This window comes from Phoca vitulina, unplaced genomic scaffold (genome assembly GCF_004348235.1).
Source record: "Phoca vitulina isolate PV1807 unplaced genomic scaffold, GSC_HSeal_1.0 scaffold24, whole genome shotgun sequence".
Classification (NCBI taxonomy): domain Eukaryota; kingdom Metazoa; phylum Chordata; class Mammalia; order Carnivora; family Phocidae; genus Phoca; species Phoca vitulina.
In genome coordinates, this window is record NW_022589727.1 from 8,282,462 (window position 1) to 8,296,199 (window position 13,738).

Consider the following 13,738-nt stretch of genomic DNA (forward strand, 5'->3'; position numbering starts at 1 on the left):
AGACATTACAGCTGAATCCATTTAAAAGAGGATGGCAAATCATGACCCCTAGATTCCTTCAACCCCTTGTAGTATACCAGGGAAATATTTATATTATGCCTCAATAACAACCATGGTGAGAAATAAATTCAGGGTTCTTTAATTTAGACTCTAGTTCATTCATATGCTTGTTGCTAAGTTAAAAGCTTGAAAAAAATTTCTGCTGTAAAAATACAAGACTCTTGCTATTCAGATAAATAGATTTTTCAAATCAAAGACTTGAAATCTTAGAAATGATTTCAAAATGCCTTTTGGAAAGCTTTTCTGTTTCTGACCATAAAATGTCAAAGTCACATTACAGTTTTTCTATGCTTTATCTTAGCCAAAAAGCAAAGAAGCAATCCAGTTTTTCTAAATATAGTTTTACTTATTAGTATTCATTCACAGCTAAAATGATAACATGTCATGCCTAAAAATAATAAAACACATTTCTTTAGAAATGTATTGTATGGGGTGCCTGGGTGGCTCAGTCAGTTAAGCATCTGCCTTCAGCTCAGGTCATGATCCCAGGGTCCTGGGATCGAGCCCCACATCGGGCTCCCTGCTCGGCGGGGAGCCTGCTTCTCCCTCTGCCTCTGCCGCTCCCCCTGCTTGTTCTCTCTCTCTGTCAAATAAATAAATAAAATCTTTTTTAAAAAAGAAATGTATGTAGGTGGGATTTCCAGCTATAAAGGAATTAAGAGATCAACAAATCCTCCCCCCCTAGAAACAACTATAAAACTGGACATCATTGTAAAAAAACAATCATTGCAGGGGCTCTGAAAACTGACCACAGGTAAACAACAAATTGAGAAACATATAATCGTAAAAATATAAAGATTCAGGTGAAAACAGTGGAGACAGGTGGGTTCTTGCCTGAGACTGCTTCCACCCTTCATCCCAGTCCAGTCACCCTTCATCCCAGCCCAGTCACCCTGGTTGTTCTGCCAGGACAGGACTGGCCTTCACTTGGTCTGGAGTAGAGAGCAGAAACTCACAGCCAGCAGCAAATGGGAAAAGCCTGCAGATCTCCTAACCTGAAGCTGCTATCCTGGTTGGGATGAGCAATATAAGACTTTAAGACTATAAGAAATTGAATAGGAAATATTGGAGATGAGATAGCCATTGAGGTCTTGGTAAACATTCCACATAACCCTGCCTGTCTAGGAGCCTGTGCATATGCACAGAAGAGACCCAAGAGGGCCTGGAGTTAAAGTAACACCAGAGGCAGAGTTGAAATTGCCAGATTTAAATATGTCCCCCAATTCAAACATAGATTCATAGTGTTTATGCACAACCTTTGACCAATTACTGAGTAACTACTAAGCTATGCAAACACAAAGGTGACCCAAAAGAAGCTAGGCCCCCAAAAGAAAAAATACAAATAAGAATTAAAAAAAAAAACACAACAACTGAGCAGAATCATCAGTAGATGCACACTGGGTTGTGTGTGTGTGTGTGTGTGTGTGTGTGTGTGTGTGAGACAGATTCTACAGACAAAATCCAGGCAAGTTAAAAACAACAAAAATCAGTAACAACTAAGAATCTCAGAGGATAAAAAGAATCTAGATTAGTTACATGATCTAAAATATTCAATTTTCAACAAAAATGTATGAGTCATGCAAAAAAAAAAAAAAAAAGCATTACCCATAGTTGGAGGAAAAAGCCAATGGAAACTGTCTTTGAGTAGCCCAAATACTGGATTTAATAGACAAAGACTTCAAAGCTGCTATTTTAAGTATGTTAAAAAAAAAAAACCAAAGGAAACCATGTTTAAAGAATTTGAAGAAAATATTATTGACTCGAAAAGTAGGAATATCAATAAAAATAAAATAATTTTTTAAAGGACCAAATGGAAATCCTAGGGTTGAAAAATACAGTAACAAAATGAAAATTTTATTATATGAGATCAGCAAATTTGAGATATTAGAAGAAGGAATCAGTGAATTTGAAGATGGGTCAATAGAAATTCTCCAGTCTGAAAAACAAAGAGAAAAACAATTGAAAAAAAAAATGATCAAATTCTCAGAGACCTGTGGAACAACATCAAGCATGCCAACTGCATAATGGGAACCCCAGAATAAGAGGAGAGAGAAAAAGGGCAGGAAAAAAATTTAAAAGAAATAATGGTTGAAAACCTCTCAAATTTTATGAAAGCTTTAATCTATAGATCCAAGAAACCTAATGAACACCAATTAGGAAAAACAAAGAGATCTTCACTTAGTCATATCCAACTCTTGAAAGCAAAAAACAAAGAGGAAATCTTGAAAGTAGCAAGAGAAAAACTAATCATATGTAGGGGATCAAAACTACAAAGGATGACTAAACCTCATCAGAAAAAATGGAGGCCAGAAAGCATTAGAATGACAAATTCAAAGTGCTGAAAGAAACAATTGTCAGCCAAGAATTCTATATCCAGCAAAACTATTCTTCAAAATCGAAAGTGAAATAAAGATAGTCTTAGATAAACAAAGACTGAGATAATGTGAGACTAAGATACATGCCTTACAAAAAATACTAAACCAAGTCCTTCAGGATTAAAGAAAATTACTTCACTTGGTAACTTGAATCCACAAAAAGAAATGAAGAAATTAATGCCAGAAATGGTAAAAAATGTAAGTAATTATAAAAGACTTATAGAATATACATCTTTTACTATTTCTTTAGGTGGCATAAAATTATATAGAGCAAGTATATTTTGGGGTTTACAACATATATAGATGTGTTAATATATATGATACTAACAGCACAAAAGTGAAGGTGGGGTAGGGAGAAAAGGAAGCTATATTGGAACAAGGCTGCTATAATTTACTGGATTAAGTTAGTATTAACCTGAGGTAGATTGTAATATGTTAAAATGTATACTGTAATTCCTAGAGCAAATACTAAGACAATAATTGAAAAATATAGTTTAAAAATCAACCAAGGAGGGGGCGCCTGGGTGGCTCAGATGTTTGTTAAGCATCTGCCTTTGGCTCAGGTCATGATCCCAGGGTCCTGGGATCAAGCCCCACATCAGGCTCCCTGTTCAGTGGGGAGCCTGCTTCTCCCTCTCTTTCTGCCTGCCACTCCCCCTGCTTGTGTGCTCTATCTCTCTCTCTCTCTGTCAAATAATAGAAAAAAAATCTTTAGAAAAAAATAAAATTTTAAAAAATTTAAAAAATCAACCAAGGAATTAAAGTTCTTTTGTTTAACACACACACACACACACACAGAAGAAGTAAAGGAGAAACAGAGAAACAAAAAAGACATGAAGCATATAGAAAATAGCAAAATGACACATAAATCCAATCATATTAGTAACTAGATTAAATGTGAATAGAATAAATATCCCAGTAAAAAGACACAAATTGTCAGAGTAGATAAAAAAGCAAATCCAGCTATATGTTGCCTATAAGACACACACTTTCAATTCAAAGACACAAATAGGTTGAAAGCAAAATGGTATCTGCTCTCACCACTCTTATTCAGCTCAATACTGGGGGTTCTGGCCTGTACAATGAAACAAGAAAGATTAACCAGATGTAATACATGCAAACTGGAAAAGAAAAAGAAAAACTGGTTTTATTCACAGTATAATCCAGTATGTAGAAAATCTCAGAATAAAAGATCAATATACAAAATACCAATTTTTCCGATGTACTCACAATGAACAGTCCAAAAACAAAATTAAGAAAATCTTGTTTACAATAGCATTCAAAGGAATACTTAGAGGAGTAAATTTAACTTAAGAAGTTCAAGACTTGTATGCTAAAAAGTACCAAACATTACAAGAGAAATTAAAGATCTATATAAATTTAGATATATTCCATCTTCAAAATGGATGGAAAGAAACAATATTATTAAGACGGCAGTTTTCCCCAAATTGACTGATAGAATCCCCATCAATATCCTGGTAGAATTGCTTGTAGAAATTGACAAGCCAATCCTAAAATGTATATGAAAATGCAGAACACATGGCAGTAGCCAAAACAATTTTTTTAAAAGAACAACAAAGTTGGAGGACTCATACTACCTGATTTCAAAACTTACTACAAAATCGCAGTAATCAAGACAATGTGGTATTGGCACAAAGACAGACATGTAGATCAATGGAACAGAATTAAGAGTTCAGAAATAAACCTTTATATTTAGTCAACTGATTTTCATCAAGGGTGCCATGGTAGTTCAGTTGAGTAAAAAATGGTCTTCCATGAATGTTACTGGAACAGTTGGATATCCATATGCAGAAACATGAACTAGGAACCTCACCTCACAAAACATATAAAATTTAACCCAAAATGAATTATAGGCTTAAAAATAAAAGTGACTTCTAGAAAACATTACAGAAAATCTTTATGACCTTGGGTTAGGTAAAGAGTCCTAAAATATTATACAAAAAAAGCACTGTATGATACCAAAGAAGTAATACACTGGACTTCATCAAAATTAAAGACTTTTGCTCTTAAAAAGATACCATTAAGAAAATAAAAAGACAAACCACAGTCTATAAGAAAATATTTGCTAATCCATGTCTGAGAAAAGATCTGTATCTCGAATATACGAATAAGAAGTCAAACAACAGAATTTAAAAATGGACAAAAGATTTTAATAGCTATTTCACCAAAGAAGATATTCAAATGATTAATAAGCACGCAAAAAACATATGTCTATACAAAGACTTATATGTGAACGTTTACAACAGCTGGGCACTTGGGGCTGACTCTGCCCCTGTTGTTGCTTCTAGGGCTTCCTGGAAGGAGGAGAGTGTTGGGCTGCCCTGCTGTGCTTGAATGGATCTGCAGTACACAAATCAAATCGATCATGAGTTGTAGTAACGATAAGAACAATACTATTATATAATGGGTTTATTCCTGGCAACCACGGCATTCTGCTCCAGTCCAGGCTCTGCCAGTTTCAAGGCACAGTGACGACCATCGTGTTATCTAAGCCTCACGCACCCAGTGGGTAAAATTCTCCCTAAGACCTCCCTTGGCCACCTAGTAAGCTCCTCACTATCCCCGGGTCACCTAGCCATCTCCTCACAGCCTCACAATATCCCAGGTGGCAATGGCCTAAGCCACCCAGTCTGTTATTCACAATAGGGTGCATCTTGGCTGGTTAAGATAGATCCTACTCTCCTTATCATTGTCTCTTTGAAACAAAAAGATATGTCATATCACCCTGGTCTGTCTGATAAAGAGAACAAAGGAGACAGAAATGAGAGCATTTACTATGACTGAGCTCCATTTGCTAGGATTTTAAGAAATTGGTGCAAAACCACAGTAGCCAAGGAGGAGGGAGAAATGTGGTTTACTGAGCTTTGCTGAAAAGAAGGAATTTCTCTCAGGGGACAACTTGCTTGGAAATAGAAGGAAATGAAGTTTAGACATGTGATTCTCATTACCAGCTACATCCTTTCAGACAGAAGGCAGATATAATTGGATCCATTTCTATTTTAATTATAATTCTTTGGCTTTGAAGAAATCACCAATGGAAATTTGCAAGCCACCACAAACGCCGCCATTTCAAATTCCCTGGATTTTAATGTGGCCTGGATTTCCTTCGGCAAGGCTGAGGCTACCCACCACAACTGATGTTTGTTGTTGTTACGGACCTAAAGTTTTCCCCAAACAAAGATGAACTTCTCCTTCTCTTCTTTCCTCTTTCCCTCCCTCATTCAAGAGAGAGAGCTTCTAAATTTTGCCAACCCTTTCCCCTACAAAAAACAGGAGAGAGAAAGAAGCCTTTTGTAATGAATGACAGCAGAGTGCAGACACATAGGGCTTCCTTTTGTTTCCCCCCTAGCCAGCCAGAGGGGTTCCCCAACCTCTCTAGATCTCAGATTTAGGAGTAGTCACAAGTCCTGAGACATGCCTGAAACTTGGAGGGCAGGCTCCTTATAAAGTCAAACAGTATAACCAGCACAGTGAAACTCCAGAGTTAAACCTCATTTTAGCTCTTTCCTACTCACTTTCTTTCCATCAGTCTCTGTCTCAAAGACATTCTTGGCAGAGTTGGAAGAGAACCTGGCACGATCTAATCCGGAGGATAAGTGCTGAGGGCAGTGCTGAGGTGCCCATGCAGCCACCAAGAGGGTCCCTGCTCGCAAGTCCACGAGAGAGGAGCCTGGCAACTATCTGAGGCTCAATGTCTGTCCTCCGACACTGGCCGCACAGATGGCTGGGGGCTCATTGCACATGGCCTGCGTGGGACAAAGGCAAGACCAGTCTTTCTTTTGAAGTTAAGCAAATAAATATAAGAAGCATGATCCATGTTGTAGCCATAGTCTTGGTTCAAACTAAAAGTCAGATAAAAGAGTTAGGAGTGTGCTCCAATGTTTTGCTTGCTCCAATCTGCCCTGCACTCAAATGTTTTACTCCAATTCACTATAATTCAACAAGTCTTAATAAGTTATGTTAGTGTGGAAGTAGAACAGTATTTCTTTGTTTATTTGCCTAGTTGGTTCCTTTATGCACATATGCAAGTAAAATAATTGTGACTACATCAAACTGAAAGGCTTCTGCACAGCAAAGGAAACCAGGAAACAAAAAGGCAACCTACTGAATAGAAGAAGGTATTTGCAAATGATATATCCAATAAGGGATTAATATCTGGAATATATAAATTACTAATACAACTCAACACTAAAAAAACAAACAATATGATTAAAAAATGGGAAGGGACCTGAATAGACATTTTTCCAAAAAAAGATACATAAATGGCCAACGGACAATTCAATTAGTTCAACACAACTAATCATCAAGGAAATGCAAATCAAGACCACAATGAGATATCACCTTCACCTGCTGTAATGGCTAAAATAAAAAAACACAAGAAACAAGTGTTGGCAAGGATGTGGAGAAAGGGGAACCCTCCTACACTGTTGGTGGAAATGCAAACTGGTGTAGCCACCATGGAAAACAGTATGGAGGGTCCTCAAAAAGTCAAAAATAGAATTACCATACAATTCAGTAATTCCACTTCCTGGGTATTTATTCAAAGAAAATGAAAACACTAATTTGAGAAGACATATGCACTCCTATGTTTATTGTAGCATTATTTACAATAGCCAAGATATGGAGGCAACCCAAGTATCTTTCGATAGATGAATGGATAAAGAAGATGTGACACACACACACACACACACACACAGAGGACTATTACCCAGCCATAAAAAAGGAAGAAATCTGACTATCTGAGACAACATGGATGGACCTAGAGGGTATTATGCTAAGTGAAGTAAGTCAGACAAAGACAAATACTACATTATTTCACTTATATGTGGAATCTAAAAAACAAAACAAAGGAACAAACAAACAGCAGAAACAGACCCATAAATATAGAGAACTGATGGTTGCCAGGGGGTAGAGGATAGGCAAAATGAGTGAAGGGGAATGGGAGATACAGGCTTCCAGTTATGGAATGAATAAGTTGCAGGGAGAAAAGGTACAGCATAGAGAACATAATCAATGGTATTGTAACAGTTCTGTATGGTGATAGATGGTAGTAGTTACACTGGTGGTGGGTGTAGCATAACACAGACTTATCAAATCACTATATTGTACACCTGAAACTAATGTAACATTGTATATCAACTATAAAAATAAAAACTACAATGAGGTATCATCTTACATCAGTTATAATAGCTAGTACCAAAAAGATAAGAAATAATGACAATAATGTGGAGAGCACCCTTGTGCACTGTTGATGGGAATGTAAATTGGTACGGCCACTATGGAAAACAGTAGGGAGGTTCCTTAAAAAATAAAAAATAGAAATATAATCAAGCAATTCCACTTACATGTATTTTTTTAAAGATTTATTTATTTATTTAAGTAATCTATTCTACACCCAACGTGGGGCTTGAACTCAAGATCCCAAGATCAAGAGTCACATACTCTACCAACCGAGCCAGCCAGGCATTCTCACTTATGGGTATTTATCCAAAGGAAACAAAAACACCAATTCAAAGAGATATATGCACCCCTATGCTCACTGCAGCATTATCTACAATGGCCAAGATATGGAAGCAAACTATATGCTAAGTGAAATAAGTCAGATAGAGAAAGACAATTAACATGATTTCACTTATATGTGGAATCTAAAAAGCAAAACAAACGAACAGAAACAGAAACAGACTCATAAACAGAGAACAAACTGGCGGGGGGGAGAGTGGGTAAAATAGGTGAAGGGGGTTAAGAGGTACAAAATAAAATAAAGTTATAAAATAAATAAGTCATGGGAATAAAAAATAGCATAGGGAATAAAGTCAATAATACTATAATAACTTTGTATGGTGACAGATGGTAACTACACTGATCATGGTGAGCATTTTGTAATGTATATAACTGTCAAATCCCTATGTTGTATACCTGAAACTAAAAATAATATTGTATGTTAGCTACACTTCAATTTTTAAAAAAAGCATTATTATTAGGGGTTAGGGAAATTAGGGGTTAGTCCAGAAGATTTAACATCCAAATGACAAATTTCAGAGAGAACAGAGTAAACAGAAGGAAGAAAACTGTCAAAGAAGTAATCCAAGGGGCGCCTGCATGGCTCAGTGGGTTAAGTGTCTGACTCTTGATATCAGCTCAGGTCTTTATCTCAGGGTCGTGGGTTCAAGCCCCGAGTTGGGCTCCATGCTGGGCGTGGAGCCTACTTTAAAAAAAAAAAAAAAAGAAAGAAAAAATTCAAGAATGCACATAATATTTATGGAAACTAATTAAAATCTCAAATTGAGAAAATCAAGGAAAAGACATTTGCTTCCACTCAAGATGGATTAACAAGAGCATAAAACAGGATTTTATATCCCTGCCTCAAATAAACAAACAAACCAAGACACAATATATGAAACAACAGGTTTAAAGATATTGGACATTGGGCAATAATAAACATTAACCTGATAGACAAGAACAGAATAACGTGAGCTCTTTTGTCCAGCTTACTGCCTTAAGAGCTTAGGGAGAGGGTACCCAGGCAGAGACTAGCAGTCTCCCTGAGTTGAAGAGTCACAGGGAGAGCAAGGTGGTTAAAGTGCTTAGGACAGAGAGAGAATCCCAGAGATCTGAGAGGGTCACCCTTGAGTATTTAGCAGAGAAGTATTTACCAGCACAGGAGGAGAGGAACTGCCTAAGACTAAGGAACAGAACTATCTGACAGGACTGGAAAACAGTGGCTGGTACTGACACCGAGCTGGGAACAGTGCCTATTCCCACCAGCCAGACTGGAAAAACTCATAATTCACAGAGCATTAAGTAGAATACTCAGAAAAGCCTTGCCTCAGTAACGGGAAATAATTAGACCCAGACTAAGCACTACTCTGGACCCACTAGAATCATAAAAATAAGACTTGAAAGGATCAGACTTTTTCTAAGAAATTTAACTACATCCCAGAATAAACCTTAAAAATATTAACAGTACAACAACAAAAAAATACCTGGCACTCAACAAGGTAAAATTAAATGTCTGGTATTAAAACAAAGGTCGCCAGGCAATGAAGTAGGAAAGTACAATTCACAATAAGAAAAATAATCAATAAATTGAAACCAACCAACCAACAGCTGTCACAGATGTTAGAATAAGCAAAGCTATTAAAACAATTATTATAACTGTCTTCTCTATGTTCAAAATTTTAAATAGAAATGTAAGATATATATTTTTAAAAAGTACCTAAATTAAATTTCTAGAAATGAAAACTACAATGTCCAGGGCGCCTGGGTGGCTCATTCGGTTAAGCGTCTGCCTTCGGCTCAGGTCATGATCCCAAGGTCCTGGGATTGAGTCCTGCATCGGGCTCCCTGCTCTGCAGGGAGCCTGCCTCTCTCTCTCTCTCTCTCTTTATGTCTCATGAATAAATAAATAAAATCTTTTTTTTTTTTTAAAGAAAACTACAATGTCTGAAATGAAAATGCGCTGGATGGTATTAATGGCAGAGAAGAAGGAGGAGGAGGAGGAGGGGGAGGAGGAAGAAGAAGGTAGAAGGGAACCTTTGTGAACTGCAGGACAATTTCAATCAGCCTAACATATATATAAATGTAGTCTTCATAGGAGAGAAGAGAATGGGAGGTCAAAAATATTTTATTCCATGGCTGAAATTTTCCCTAGTTTTTTGCAAACAAAACTCCAAAGATCCAAGGAATTCAATGAATCCCAAGCCTAAGAAACATGGAGAAAACTACACCAAGTCACAAAACAATTTTTTTCAAAGATTTTATTTATTTGACAGAGAGAGACACAAAGAGAGAGAGAGAGAGCACAAGCAGGGGAGTGGGAGAGGGAGAAGCAGGCTTCTTGCTGAGCAGGGAGCCCGATGCGGGGCTCGATCCCAGGACCCTGGGACCATGACCTGAGCCAAAGGCAGACGCTTAACGACTGAGCCACCCAGGCGCCCCAAAAGCAATTTTTAAAAACGGTGACCAGAAACTCTTAAAGGCAGCTGGGGAAGGAGGTCAGGGGAGTTATGTACAGAGAGACAAAGGTAAGAACAACAGACTTCTTGCTGGAAACAATGTAAGCAAGAAGATATGGAGCAATATCCTTAAAGTACTGAAAGAAGAAACTGCACTTTAAATCCTATAGCCACTGAAAATATCTTTTAAAAAATGTAGGCAAAATAAAGATGTTTTCAGACACACAAAAGCTGAAAGAATTCATCAGCATCAGAACTGCACTACAAAAAAATATTAGAGGATATCCTTCCAGCAAAAGGGAAATGATGTCAGAAGTAAATCTGGATCTACACAAAGAAATGAAAGGCACCAGAAATGGTAACTAACTACATGGGTAAATACATATATTTTTCTTATTATTTAAGTCCCTTTAAAAATAATTGACAACTTGGGGGCGCTTGGGTGGCTCAGTCGTTAAGCATCTGCCTTCGGCTCAGGTCATGATCCCAGGGTCCTGGGATCGAGCCCCACATCGGGCTCCCTGCTCAGCGGAAGGCCTGCTTCTCCCTCTCCCACTCCCCCTGCTTGTGTTCCTGCTCTCGCTATCTTTCTCTGTCTGTCAAATAAATAAATAAAATCTTTAAAAAAAATAAAAATAAAAAATAAATAAAAATAATTGACAGCTTAACAAAAGTAATAATATTTCATTGTAGAGTTTTTAACAAATGTATAAAATGGATGATAAATTCTAGGAGGGGAGAAATGTAAGTAAAGTGTTATAAGTTTCTAATACTATAAGTGAAGTGATACATCACTTGAAGGTAGATTGTAATAAGTTAAAGATGTATAATATAAACCCTAAAGTTAACTACCAGATATTAGAGAAGAAAAAGATTTACAAAGTTGAAGATACTTGTTTGTGGCCTAATAGTGATCTGTTCTGGAAAATGTTCCATGTGCACTTGAGAAGAATGTGTATTCTGCTGTTTTGGGAAGGAATGTTCTGACTATATCTGTTAGATCCATCTGGTCCAATGTGTCACTAAAGGCCACTATTCCCTTATTTATTTTCTGTTTGGATGATCTATCCATTGGTGTAAGTGGGGTGTTAAAGTCCTCTATTATTACTGTTTTACTACTGATTTCTTCCTTTGTTTGTTAATAGCTGCTCTATATGTATTTGGGTGTTCCCATGTTGGAAGCATAAACATTTACAATTGTTACATCTTCTTGTTGAATTTTCCCCTTTATGGTTATGGAGTGTCCTTCTTTGTCTCTTGTTACAGTCTGTTTTAAAGTCTATTTTGTCCAATATTAAGTATTGCTACCCTGGCTTTCTTTTCATTCCATTTGCATGATAAATGTTTTCCCATCCCTTCACTTTCAACCTGTATGCGTCTTTAGGTCTGAAATGAGTCTCTTGTAGATAGCACATAGATGGGTCTTGCTTTTTATCCATTCTGCCACCCTTTTGATTGGAGCATTTAGTCCATTCGCATTCAAAGTAATTATTTATAGGAGCATTCCTATTGCCATTTTGTTACTTGTTTTATGATTGCTTTGTAGTTCTTCTCTGTTCCTTTCTTCTCTTGCTTTCTTCTCTCATGGTTTGCGGGCTTTCTTTAGTGATATACTTGGATTCCTTTCTCTTTATTCTTTGCATATCTGACTAGTTTTTTTAATATTTGAAAATATCTAAATAAATTATACTTTTATTCGTTTATTTTTATTTTTAAAATATGGAACCCTTCACGAATTTGCATGTCATCCTTGAGCAGGGGTCATGCTAATCTCTGTATCATTCTAATTTTAGTAGATGTGCTGCCAAAGTAAGCACTATTTTTTATTTTTTTAAGTTTTAATTTAAATTCCAGATAAGACTGGAATTTAGTTAACTGGAATTTAAATTAATCCCCTTCACCTATTTAACCCATTCCCCACCCCCACCTTTTTCTGGTAATCATAAGTCTATGACTGGTTTTTGATTTGTGGTTGCCATTAGGTTTGCATATAACATCTTATGCACACAGCAATCCGTATTAAGTTGATGGTTGCTCACATTTGAACCCATTCTTCACTCCTCTCCCCTCCATGTTTTGGATATTTGGTGTCATACTTAACATCCTTTTGGGAATCCCTTGACTGATTTTTATAGAAATACTTAATTTTACTTCTTTTCTGCTTTTTACTTTTCTTACTCCTACTTATGATCTTTCCTTTTCACTCAGGATCCCCTTTAACATTTCCTGTAGGGATGGTTTAGTGGTCATGAATTCCTTGAACTTTTGTTTGTCTGGGTAACCTTTTATCTCCTTCTATTCTGAATGATATCCTTGCTAGATAGAGTATTCTTGGTTGCAGGTTTGTTGGTTTTTTTTTTTCTTTCAGGATTTTGAATATATCATGCCACTTTCATCTGGTCTGCAAAGTTTGTGCTGAAACATCAGCTGATAGCCTTTTGGGGTTTCCCTCGTATGTAACTGATTTCTCTTGCTGCTTTTAAAATTCTCTATCACTGTTTTTGCCATTTAAATTACTATGTGTCTTGGTCTGGACCTCCTTGGGTTGACCTCTGTGCCTCCTGGATCTGGATTTCTGTTTCCTTCCCCAGATTCGGGAAGTTGTCAGCTATTATTTCTTCAAATAATTTTTCTGCCCCCTTTCCCTCTCTTCTCCTGGGATCCCTGCAATGCAAATGTTATGCTTGATGGTGTCACTGAGTTTCCTTAACCCTCATTTATTATTATTTTTTATCTCCTGTTCAATTTGATTGCTTTCCATTACTCTGTCCTCTAGGTCACTGATTTTTTTTCTTCTGCTTCCTCTAGTCTACTGTATTTTTAATTTCAGGTATAGAGTTTTTTTTTTTTTTTATCTCTGATTGGTTCTTTTTTATGTTTTCTATCTCTTTGTTAAGAGTCTCACTGAGGTCCTCCACTCTTTTCTCAAGTCCAGTGAGTATCTTTATGACCGATAATTTAAATTCTCCATCAAGCATATTACTTATCTGTTTCATTTAGGTCTCTTGCTGTGATATTTTTAGATCTCTTGTGCTTTTGTCCTGTTCTTTCATTTGGGACATATTCTTCCTCCTCCTCATTTTGTCTAACTCTTTGTGTCTGTTTCTATGTGTTAGGAAAATCAGCTATTTCTCCTGCTCTTGAAAATAGTGGTGTTATGAAGATGAGGTCCTGTAGTGCCCTGCAGTACAATGTTCCCTGTTCTCCAAAACCTGTCACTTCAGAAGTGTTCCCCATGTGTGTTGGGTGCACCCTGCTGTTGTGGCTGAGCTGCAACTGCCTTCAGTCCAGTCATCTGCAATAGCTCTCTTTGCCTGTTGTGGGCAT

At 36.9% G+C, this 13,738-nt stretch overlaps 1 long non-coding RNA gene and 1 other non-coding gene across 2 annotated transcripts in view; both read right to left on the reverse strand.

The window, feature by feature from the left end:
• LOC116642839 overlaps nucleotides 1–13,738 on the reverse strand; it is a 69,860-nt gene that overhangs the window by 25,465 nt on the left and 30,657 nt on the right. The window lies entirely within an intron of this gene.
• Nucleotides 12,125–12,228, reverse strand: LOC116642880. The gene has a single exon (XR_004301411.1). It is a non-coding gene; the product is annotated as a U6 spliceosomal RNA (small nuclear RNA).